The sequence below is a fragment of the Bacillus rossius genome, chromosome 11 (genome assembly GCF_032445375.1).
Source record: "Bacillus rossius redtenbacheri isolate Brsri chromosome 11, Brsri_v3, whole genome shotgun sequence".
Classification (NCBI taxonomy): Eukaryota; Metazoa; Arthropoda; class Insecta; order Phasmatodea; family Bacillidae; genus Bacillus; species Bacillus rossius.
In genome coordinates this window covers 10688415-10701057 of record NC_086338.1, presented here as the reverse complement: position 1 = coordinate 10701057, position 12643 = coordinate 10688415, and positions in this window count along the sequence as shown.

The window sequence follows — 12643 nt, the reverse complement described above, 5'->3', positions numbered from 1 at the left end:
TTGCAAATCATGAATAATAAACAGTTGTTCAGTTTCCTTATCTTCACTCCAGATTTGGAGTAAGAGGAAATATCTTTAAAGGCGGCCTGTATTGTTTTTTGGCGTTTGAAAGGGATGACGTTTTCGTCTAAGTCCGAATCAATAGTTTCATTTGCCGTCACCCAACCTCTGTGAAAGGCCCGGGGGGTACCTGACGGGCGCTACGGGCGTCGCGATGCTCTTGTTGTCCGTAGGGGCGCCAGGCTAGCGGGCTGCTAGGCCGTTGGTGTGGGGTCGTGGGTACTCTGCCCCCGCGTGCCCCGCCAGGTACACGGCTTGAATGTAACCTGAATGGTTCTACCTTGACTGTGAAGGCCGCTCGGCCGTGTTGAAGACGGGGAATTACGGAAAATGATATACGAGTTGGCGAGAATGCATTTAATTTGGGAGTTTCACCGGGGTCCATGAGGGTACACGGTACACTCTACAAGTCCGCTCCGCGGGTCAGTCCCGCTACAAAAATTCTCACCAACACTAAACACAACACTACGTGACAATGGTTACCGCTGCAGTCCCGCGGGACGTGGGTCGATGCTCGCTGTAGACGGCCAGCGCCGAAAGTTATCGGGTGCAGGGAGGGGGGAGGGGTCGATGAGCGGGCTCCTAAGTTCGGCGAAACACTTACGTGAGTGATACGATCCGCAGCGCGGTATCACGATGAAGACGGTCGGGATAGGCCCGGTTCCGTAAAAAAAGCGCCGAGTCGACGTGGGCAGCGATGAATTAATAAGAGGTTTTAAATTTAAAGATTTAGTACAGAATAAAATAATCAATGAAAGAAACTTGAATGCTGCCCACGGACACACGTCTGTTCCCTGCGCGGAGTGGTTGGAGACTGCCGAACATGGCCGCCTCGCAAGGAAGAGAAACTTTCTCTTCTTTGTGAGTCGGCATCAAAAAACTTATATTAATTGAATTTACTCTATTACCAGTTAAAACATGTTCCAGGTGCCCAATTAAAATGTAGCACCTGGTAATTGGGTGCTTAAGGCTTAACAATGGTTTTAATGTATTTAATTATTTAAATTGTGACATCTTATTGGCGACTGTAAATTTACTAACATATTTTCCCACTGTGAATTGTTTTAGAGGGATTTCTCCTATTCTGACTTGATAATAGTCACGGGCATTTTAATTATGGCCATTGGCCGCGGTGACTGTTAATGAGGTTTGTTGTCTGCTCCATGCGTGGTGTACTCGCCCGGAGTGGCTACGACGCACTTATTACATGTCGGGTAATTAGTAATTTCGTACTAATGGCTTTTCCCTTAATTGAATTATGGGTTCGAGCCTCCGGGGTTTCGTACCTTTAAATATCATTATGTCGATTGGGGTCACGCCCGAGGCGCTCGCCTGACTCAATCTGGTTGGGCAAAGGGGCGTGCTCCGAAAATGGGATACGGTACTGGCGGTGCGCAGCACGTGCTTAACGGCCATGGTCGGTACGACGTCACATTTAAAGTTTCCTTTAACGGCTTACAGGAACTTTGACTGCCACTGCCACTTGTAGAAGGAATTGGTTTAGATTGAAGTAGGCCTACCTACTTACACCAACATCAATTTTATTATTAGGCATATCCTTGGCATTTTGAGGATTCGATATTTCTTCTGTTTTATTAACTGAATTCAATGTATTTTGTTTCGGCTGAATTTCGAGATAAGCAGCCTTATGAACATTACGAATATGCCCAATTAAGTTCGTCGTATTTCCGGCAGACTTGATATCCTTTTGATATAGTTTGCATTTCAATTTATTATCATCAATTTTATTAAAGAACTGCCAAACCGAACTTTTTTCTTAGGTCCCATTATACCTGAAAGTTAAAAAAAAAAAAAAAAAAAAATACTTTAAGGTACGGTTCACAAGGTGGACCATTATTACACAGCAGAAACTCGGTCGGCCGTATTTTTGTTTTGGTTTTAATTTGCGTATTCGATGCATCGAATGAAAAACATTGATATATATTCTATGCTGAAGTGTTGTCAATACATCGGTTCAATACGATGCATCATTACTATACATCGAGTGTTTGAAATACATCGATGTATATCGTCCATCCCTACCCTGGAGCGGCCTTTTGAGGATTCTGCTCTATGATACTCCCCCTGGAGCAGCCTTTCGAGAATTACGCTCTAGGCCTTCCCTCCTGGAGTGGCCTTTCGAGGATGACGCTCTAGGGCTTCCCTCCTGGAGCGGCCGTACCCTCCCTCCTCTTCCTTCATCACTGCCCAGCAAGAGGACTAGCCACAGCCCCTCTCTGCCCGGCGGACTGCCGACTATGGGAGCTGTTCAACAGTGACGACTGAGGATGTTACACCCCACCTCAAGCCACTACAGCACTGGATGATGCTGCTGGGACACGTCACACATTATAACTTTGTTAACCTGTAAGAAGTGACTGTGACTTTCATCTGTTTTCATCTAGATGGGCTTATGCACATTTCGAGGCATTCGCATTTGTAGTGGGTTAGATTGCAATCACCTGTAGGAACTTTAATTATATGTTACTGTTATTCTATGTTTACCGTCATTCACCACATAAACTGTTACAGTATATCAGATCCACGTTAGTTTGCCGCAGCATTCATGTTAACCACGGTAACAGGATAAATCATTAGACATGAGTTTGCAACCTATTTTGTTCGCGCACAACGTCAAGGTATCGAGCCTATCATGAAGCGACGGTCTGACAACAGATGCGGCCAGGCATTGGTCAAGCGAGTGTAACAGTCTTAATAAAGTGCAGTATCTTTCCAGTCGGTGTTCCGTTTATTTTCAAGGCGTCCTGAGTGGCCTGAACAGCCCAGGTAGTATTAAAACAGCAACAGACTCCTGCCTGCAGCCACGAGGTCGAATCCCCGTTTTGCCCCCTGAGATCATTTTCAACTTAAAATTCACTCAAGACTTAATCAGGCAGCAGGAGTGGCATCAACATGTTGAGATGTACTAGAATGTGTGCATTTTTATGGTCACAAAACACATATTTTTCGAGGTGTGATTCAAGGGTATTAAAACAATAAAAAAAATACCCTCACCTGAATGTTCAAACACACCTCGAATGTATATAGTTATATATACTGATAAAATCTTACTACTGTAAATAGACTCTAATTCTGGGATTTCAGTGCTCTGTGTGATAAGTAGCAGAATTGTGAACGAACGAGTCCAGTTGGCAAGGTTCGTCTGTGGTTATGTCTTTCCGGCTGTCTTAAGTAATTGCTTCGTTAAGCAGTATGTATATTAATCAACCTAATGCTTGAGCATACACAGTCTTCATGAATCTAATCTTGTTAATGGACTATGCAAATTGGATTTTGAAATCGCCCACCTTGAGAAACAAGAAGTTCTTGCAAGGATAGTCACAAGATTTTGCTCAAGACATGACTATGATTACCAGCCATAGAATTGTATTTGTTTTTTAGAAACTATTGAACCCAATTTTTTTTCATTCCTCCACATTTAATTCTAATGTTTTTGACGTGACGTATTATAAATCGATGAACGCCGGATGCACGCACGAAAAAGTGTCCCGTTACGCTGTGTCCCATTACACCCATTATTCTGTAATGCTGTGTCCTGTTACGCTCATTGTATGCTTGCACCACATCTATCTCTCTTCCTCTCGACTGTTTATAAAGTGAAGTGAAAAGTTAATATGGTTTTCATTGCTTATTACAAAAACAATTTCGGCAATAAAGGTTAATTATTCTTGCATTTTGAAAACCTGATAACTAGTTCAAGTATTTATTTTTTAATAAAAAATGATTGAATTTTATTCATAAAGTACCTATGCAATCATTTCATCAATGTTTTCTTATGACCTTGTCACGATAAACTATCGTCCATAAACAGACTTTACAGACAACCAATTTTATTTTCTAAATTTGAGAGTAATTAACTGGAATAATTTTCTTGCAATGATGTGGAGTTCTTATATATTTATTAAACTTATCATATATGTAGGTACTAATTATTTAATTTGATACCATAAAGTTAGTTCATTTATTATTGAATTGATAATTTTATTTTTTAGTAGGTAGTTAATATGTAAGTTTGAATATTTTAAAACAATTTTTGGTAATTCATATATGAACTGTGTTTTGGGTTTACTTTTCTTTGCAATGTGGAAACTATCGCCAAAATTTGCTATGTCAACATTCTAATGAATGTTAATTTTTTTTTTTACATATAAGTCTTTTTAGACACATTTATACAATTTTATAAATTATTATTTTAATATTTTAAATGCAAAACCATTTGTAAATATGAATTTTAATACCTCTCTCAGCTGTTTTATTTAAAATCTTTCTTCTTTGTTTGTGGCAACGTTTTGGAACGTATAGAAATATGCCTCTATGGAATTGATGATGATAATTATTTCAACCGTAAAATTTGTCGCCATTTCTGTGCTGTTCGCTGACAATGTTCTTCGCAGTTTATTCCGGAATCGTTAACTTATTGTAAAGCAAGGAAACTTTTCATTTGTTATTTGCCTAATACGTAGTCGTCGCTAGTGGACTTAAATCTTCTAAAAAAGACGTATAAGGGTGGCTAGCCTACACGATCGTTCTCGATTCCTGAAGATGTATCGTTAAATACAGCGTGTGCTTCTCGCTATCACTTCGTTGTTTTGTCCGGATTATATCGGTCTTCTCTCGCCAATTTCTCTCGTGTCTACAAAATCTTTTGTGTTTCTATGTTCTATACCATCATCATGGTTATTTGTGGTGTTTGATAGTTATATCACAACTAACCGCAATGTAAATGGCCTCGCAAACCTACAGAGGGTTTTATACTCGCCGTATCATCCGCATCCATCTTCTAGGATTTAGTCCTTTCAGAGAGAAGTGGAGTTTGTCTCAGTGGTGTTCTAGCATCGATGTCTTTTCTGCAACTTTTCTCAACGTTTTTCCGTCTCTCAGAATATTCCAGTACAGCCGAGTCCACTAATAACCAAGTGCTACAATGTCTTATTTTGTGCTGAGTTCTCTCGGCTCTTTTATCACTGCTTATTTTCCAGGGCCAATTTTCTCATGTTATAGAACTATCAATTTAAATTATTTTTAGACTGTTTATTCTGTTCTCTGATTGTTTTATGATATATTTCAGTCATGCAATTTACCTGGCCAAATGGATTTTTCGTATTGCCTAAATTTGTTCTTCTTCGTAGATTTTTAAATTTTTTAAGATGTCTGGTCAAAATAATTAACTTTTGAACTGCATAATATTTAATCATTTTTTGTTCTGTATTTCCAAAGGTAAAAGAGAAATCAGAAGATTGTATTTTCTAAAACTTTTAAGTTTTCTTTATTATTTTACAAAACTTTTTTTTTTGAAGAGCTACAAAGATTTACAGTTATTCCATTATTGCTAACTTAACCAACCTTTTGTGTTTCTTAAAAAGATCGGTTGTGTTTATAGTAAAATCTTTTTCCTCGGTGAATGAGATGAAGGAAAAGAAAAAGGTGGAGGATGCTCGCATAGATATATATATTTTTTAACCATTCAGAAACATTTTATCTCTGGCTAATAGCCTGTGTTCTTTGCATTTGTTGAAGGGGTGGGTGATTATTGCTGAATTTGTTGTGTATGAATTTATATTGTTACGGCCTTCGACTTACTCCTATCTGTGTTGACCGTAAAGATGGAAATGAAGGGAATATGTACATGAAAAGTTGATAATGAAATGAATCGTGAAGGATGATGGGGAAAGGGAATGGAAGTGAATCTACTAACGAATCAACTGTGTAGTTGGTTATTTCCTAGAGCTTATTCTTAACCTCATTTGTCTCGTGATTTGTATGTGCTTTTCCCTTGTTACAAACTGTTGCAGACTAATTTATCCCAAGTTATGTGAGGGTTCACTTAAAATTAATTCCCGGGACAAAGGCCTGTCTATAATTGTCGGAGTATTTGTTATTCAAATTCTATTAATTAAATTGACTGGGTTTCAGTGTTCAGATTATTAATGTTGTCGACTAAGTAATTGTTAAAGTGAGTATGTCTTAGTAATGAAATGAGAGAGGGGTCATTCCATTTTACCTCACCATCTCAGGATTTGATGAAATTTTGCACAGATGTTAGCTCCATACAGACTAACAAAAATATAAAATTTTAGAATGATATATCCATCCGTTTTGAAAATATTGCTTTGTAAATTTTCGAAAAAACACTCAAAATTGCACGAAAGGCATATTTTAAAATTACCATAACTCTTCTCCAAACTAAGTTAGAAAGGTGAGACAGGTGTCATTTTGCAGCATTTGGTATGGCCTTTCATATGATATGTAACACAATGTCTAGAAAAAAAATAATTTTCAAAATAATTTTTAAAATTTAAATTTAAAATTTAAAAAAAATGCATTTTTAATTTTTTCAAAAAATTATATAAAATTTGTTGGTTTAAAGCAAATAGATTTACAACCACAACAGTTGTCATTCTTCCACCATTTTGATATTACTTGGAATATACATTTTAGACAACCACACTTCTTACAAATTCAAAACCCAATCATACTTAGTACCATAGCACATGGGTAACCTAATGCAGAAAGCTTGGAAACATTTGTATAATTAAGCTTCCATTCTTGTTCATGTGTAATTTGTTCTACCTCAGATACCTTATGACTTGCTACGATTAGGTCATCTAATCTATTTACAAGGGGTTTAAGTGGTAAGAAATGTTTTAAGTCACTTATATCTACTTTATCATCTAATTCACAACAGTCTAAATCCTTGTTTACTCCAGGAATAATATCTTTAGAGCTTGAATTAACATTGATTATATTTTGATAAACCAAAAGTATCTTGTTTCTGTATCCTTTGCATTTACTCAAAAATTTTAATTTGGTAAATATTTACAATCGCGGTAGATGCCAAAAGAAATGCTAAAAATCCGAAAATACTTTTATTCTATTCTCTTTCACTTCCTCTTTTCAAATCAACCGGCGGAGATAAGAAATTCCAAATATTTTAGGAGATATCGAATTTTTTAATTTCATGATATGTAGAGTCGCGGTAGATGCCAAAAAAAATGTAAAAAATCCTAAAATACCTTTATCATATGCTCTTCAACTTCCTCTTTTCATTAAAAGCGGCGGAGATAAGAAATTCCAAATACTTTAGGAGATATCGAATTTTTTTAATTTTGCAATACAAGACCTGTGGAACCATTTGAGCGGCGCCATTTTTGTTATTTTGCCGTGTGTTCGTGAATACGTGAATCGTGAATGCGTAATTAATAAAATGGTTGATTAGGTCAGGTCAGTTACATTATTAATACTTTCAAACTAAGCCGACATTAAAAATTATTTTGTGAATTAATTTTAATGGATGTTTAGTTTTAAAATATTTATAATGTAACTGACCTGACCAAACAAACCCGGACAGAGGGTGAACAGTAAACTAAAATGGTCGATTAGGTCAGGTCAGTTACATTACAAATACTTTCAAACTAAGGTGATATTAAAAATAATGTGAATTAATTTTAATTATTCTTTAGTTTTAAATTATTTATAATGTAACTGACCTTACATAACAAACCCGTAACAAAGGATGTACAGTAACAACTCACGTAAATTTTTTTGTTACTTATTACTTGCGCAACAATATCAAAATAACAAATAAGACTTTAAAATTAGAAACGTTAAAAACTCACGTAAGTTGGAGGCGGTAATTAAACACCGTTTTAAACAATAATTGAACTAAATAATCACGTATTAGTTCATTTGAATTCTGGCCTATCACGAACAATCACGTGACATCATTATCCAATAAAAAAAATAGATACTCGTACGTAAACAAGAAACAATGGTGCACGCACGCCACAGGAATGCGCTGGTTTTGTGCTGAAATTTAAAAATTCGATATCTCCTAAAGTATTTGGAATTTCTAATCTCCGCCGCTTTTAATGAAAATAGGAAGTTGAAGAGCATATAATAAAGGTATTTTCAGATGTTTAGCATTTTTTTTGGCATATACCGCGACTCTACGTATGATGAAATTAAAAAATTCGATATCTCCTAAAGTATTTGGAATTTCTTACCTCCGCCGGTTGTTTTGAAAAGAGGAAGTGAAGGGGCACAGAATAAAAGTATTTTCAGATTTTTAGCATTTTTTTTGGCATCTACCGCGATTGTAAATATTTACCTTTAATTTTTCTGAATTTACAGTTTTTAAATCTAAAGGGTTTTCTTTATTACAAACTACTGTAATTTTTTCATCTCTTGGGAGCTATGTACAACCATTCACCCCTCTAAATGCATCCACAAGGTGTCCTTTAATTCTATTACGTGTTTTTCATAATCTGAAGGTACTGAACAATTTTGCTTCACATTCCTCGTACAATTAGGTTGTGATTAATGGAAAAGTTCGTCTACAAGTCCTATATTCACTCGTGACCTGTTACACTGCTTGATAAGGTCATTATTTATTTATTATTTGACTGTTCCATGATTAAGTAATCTTTTTGGGTTTTATATAAACATACTGATTAAGGGTTCCTTTTATCTTATGCGGGAATGGTATTAATTTGTACAATTCAAACTTTAATTGGTCCGTTACTGGTAATTTTATAACATAACACAATATATTTTCTTTACTAAATACTTCCAAATCCATTAAGTGTAATAACAAATTATCCTTACCAGAAATACCTGGAAGGGGTAAGTTTCTCTCCTCATGGGTGGACTGATATTGCTTAAAGTAGTGCAGGATTTGTTTAGGTGTTATATGTGGATTTACAATTCCCTTGAGTGCATTTAAAATTGCATCTAAAAGTGATTCATATTTATACCTAACTGTCTCTACTTCCGTGTTCAGGATATTTATATGTTAATTTACTAGAATTCTTAAGTTTTGATGTGATACTACTACCGACATTTTTCCGTTTCTTTTATTTACCTCATCTATGTTTGCCTCAAGTCTACTTTCAATTACCTTTTGTCTTGATAATATTTCATTAGTTGTGCGATTACTCGTTTCTAAAGTAAATTTCACAACAATTATGTGTTCTTTGCTTAGCCTAAGAAAATCTCTTTTGCTCATCTTCTAATGGTCTTATTTTAGCATTATAAAAATTAGCATCATCCTCATCTAGGTTACCAAATATTATCTTACTTAGCTGTCCAGTAATATTTAAAGGAAAAATGCTTCTCTTTCTGTTTCTATCACTAGAACTTATATCTAATATTACATAACGCAATTGTTTTACAGAATCTATTTTGTTTACAATTTTATTAATGTTAGCTGTACACATAGTTTTATTTTTGTATTGCAATGGTTCTCTCGTGCACAAATTAGCTGTTAGGCGTTTATATCTCGATCGACTTTCGTAGTTTTCTCCTAACCGACTCAGATTTATGTAAGTCACCAACTGCCATTGTGTATTGTACATTTGTACTTCTCCACAGTGTTCATAAAATATACCCGACGATCTTCTATCTTCTGCACACTGATATCCAAGTCTATTCCAGTCGTTTACACACTGATAAGAACGACCATCAGTATCGTGGTGGTATTTCTGCAACAACATTAATAGTACAGTTTTAGTCTGTTTGCATGCAACTTAAGTCTTTCCTCTCTTTTGTATGGTCGACATTTACTCCGTCTACACTTATAATGTTATATATGGACCTACGTATTGACTACACAGTTTTTTGGATCATCCCCTCCTTACTGTTTCGTCATATAGTAAAACCCTTTCTCCCGGTTCAAATAAGTGTACATTCATCTTTTTATCATAATTAGTTTTACTTAGCTCTTTTGCTTTCATTAATTTTTCTCGAGCTAATTTATGTTTCTTGTTATTTTTCTTTTAAAGCTTTTACATAATCATCATAATTATAATTAATTTCAATGGGTTCTTTCTGCAACCAGCCCGGTATACTGGGTAATCTACTGAACATAAGCTCATAGGGAGTGATTCCAGTGGCTCGGTGTGGTGTAGTATTATGCACAAATGTTGCGTAATTTGTCCACTGTTCCCAATCACTCTGGTTGTGTGCTACAAAATGTCTCAAAAATTCCGCTAACGCCCGATACCACCGCATTACTGCTCCATTACTCTGTGGTGATATGCACTGGTTTTAATTTTAGTTATTTATAGTAATTTGCATACTCTCCGGAATAAATTACTGGTAAAGCTTCCGCCTTGGTCCGTGAGTAATTGTAATTTTTGTGGAATTCCAAATTTTAATATTATTTCACTTACAAATGCTTTCGCTACCGTCTGAGTTACTGATTAGTTATAGGGACTGCTACAGTGTATTTTGAGAGTAAGTCTTGGAAAGTAAGTAAATATTTATTACCATTTTCGCTTTCCACTAACAGCCCTACTATATCCATGCTACATTTTTTCCAAACTGTTCTGGTGTGTCCGTTATTTCTAGTGGCATTCTAACATGTGGCCTAGTCAGCTTATTTCTTTGGCATGAGTCATAGTGTTTAATGTATTGTTACGATCGCGCTTGGCTGCAGTGCATGGCATCGCCGCACTCGTTCGGCCTGTCTGCGCCCCCTTCCACCCGCATCCTCTCCCTGGTATCTCGTGTCATACTATCTCGCTACATCCTGACCGTCGCAGCGCGCACCTGCCTCAGATCGGGTTACTTAAAAGAGGCCGCACTGCGGAATAAAATGACTCAGACGCCTTTATCGGCGTTCTTAGAGCAGCCACCGCGTTCTTCGAGGACTCACGATGCGTTTCTGGGTATTTCGACGGCGAAGGTCGCGCGATATCTCGGAGACATGCCCGATTGTTCTGGATGGGAACCCAAGGGCTATTTAAGGAGGTTGGGCCGACCTTCGAGTCAGTGAGAGAGAGAGTCTGAGTGGGGAGTTCTCCCGCGGGGAGTTTCCGGGCGATAGTGCCGCAGGTGCGGCAGAGTGGCGAAGTCCTTGGACGAAGGTTCCAGGGCAGGGAGTGAGTGAGTTCAGTGGAGTCGGGAGTTTCCGGGCGATAGAGTCGCGGGCGCGGCGGAGTCCCGAGTGAAGTGGCGAGCGAGTCGTCGAGTGGGATCTCGGCGAAGGGTGTGACGGCTGCGGCGAAGTGCGGCGACGGAGTCCCGCGACGGAGACCCACGAGGGGTGCTGCGGCGAGAGTTGCGCCGGAAGTGCGGCCCAGCGAGGTGTGTGAAACGAGTGACTGGGGAATTGACATTTCTTTACATGTAATTAATTATCTGCCAATTTAGAAGATTATTTGTAAGTGGCAAGTAGTAGTAATAAATAAAACTGTGTGTGAAATAAAATCTATTAATTGGGCTATCCTTTACGAACCCTCAGGGAAATCGTAACATTTTGGTGTCAGAAGTGGGATAGCCCTAATTAATAGATTTAGGATTCAGTTTTATTATAAGGAAATTTAAGAATAGAATTTAGTTTATGAGAATAGAGTTAGTGTTTAGAACTTTAGTGAATTTTGATTTTTCTAGAGTTAGAGTTTACTGTAGTCAGTGATAGTTTTGAATGTAATAGAGTTATTGTTAGTTTAATTAGAAGGTTCGGCTAGGTCATTTAAAATTAAGAACAGTATTTAAAAAAAAATTTTTAGGTTGTTTAATTAGTAAATGCTTTAGAGAGAGATGGCTACTGAAGGGTTTACTGTAGAGCAATACAAAGAGATAAGGGTTGCCTTGGAAGAAATAAAAGCAATTTGGAAGAACTATAACAAAGAAATGTTAGCCAGTATAAAGAACTATACGAAAGGAATGGTAACCAAAATCGAGAACTTTACGGAAGAAATGAAGAGTGGAAGGAAGGAGAGTAAGAACCACCGTGAAGAAAAGAAGAGTGAGTCCAATAATAACCCCGAGAAAATGAAGAAGGGACAGGAAGAAATAAATAATGAAATGAAGACCGAAGTGAAGATAAGCCTAGAAGAGAACAGAGAAGAGGAGAACAGTGAAGAGAATAACAGCGAAGAGAAATACAGCTAAGAGAAGACCAGCGAAGAGAAGATTAGCCAAGATGAGACTAGCCAAAAGGAGACTAGCCAAGAGGAGACTAGCCAAGAGGAGACTAGCCAAGAGGAGACTAGCCAAGAGGAGACTAGCCAAGAGGAGACTAGCCAAGAGGAGACTAGCCAAGAGGAGACTAGCCAAGAGGAGACTAGCCAAGAGGAGACCAGCCAAAGGGAGACCAGCGAAGAGAAGACCAGCAAAGATGAGACCAGCCAAGAAGAGAACAGTGAAGAGAACAGCGAGGAAAACAACCAGGACATGAATATGAAAGAAGAGCTGAAGAAAAGCACAGAAGTAGTGAAGATGGGTTACAAAGTGTGGAATATTGAACAAGAAGAAATGAAGATAAACCAAAAAGAGAGGGTAAAATGCCAAGAAGAACTGAAGAAGAGCCGAGAAGAGATGAACATGAGTCAAGAAGAGATAGAGAAGCACAAAGAAACGAAGAAATACCAAAAAGAGATGCAGGAAGACCAAGAAGAGATGAAGAAAGACCAAGAACAGGGGAAGGAAGACCGAGAAGAGACAATGAAAACACAAAGAGTGATGAAGATGGTGCAAGGAGTGAAGAAGATGGTGCAAGGAGTAACTGAGTGCAGTCGAGAAGATATTCAGAAGAACGAAGAGGGTATGAGGAACCAAG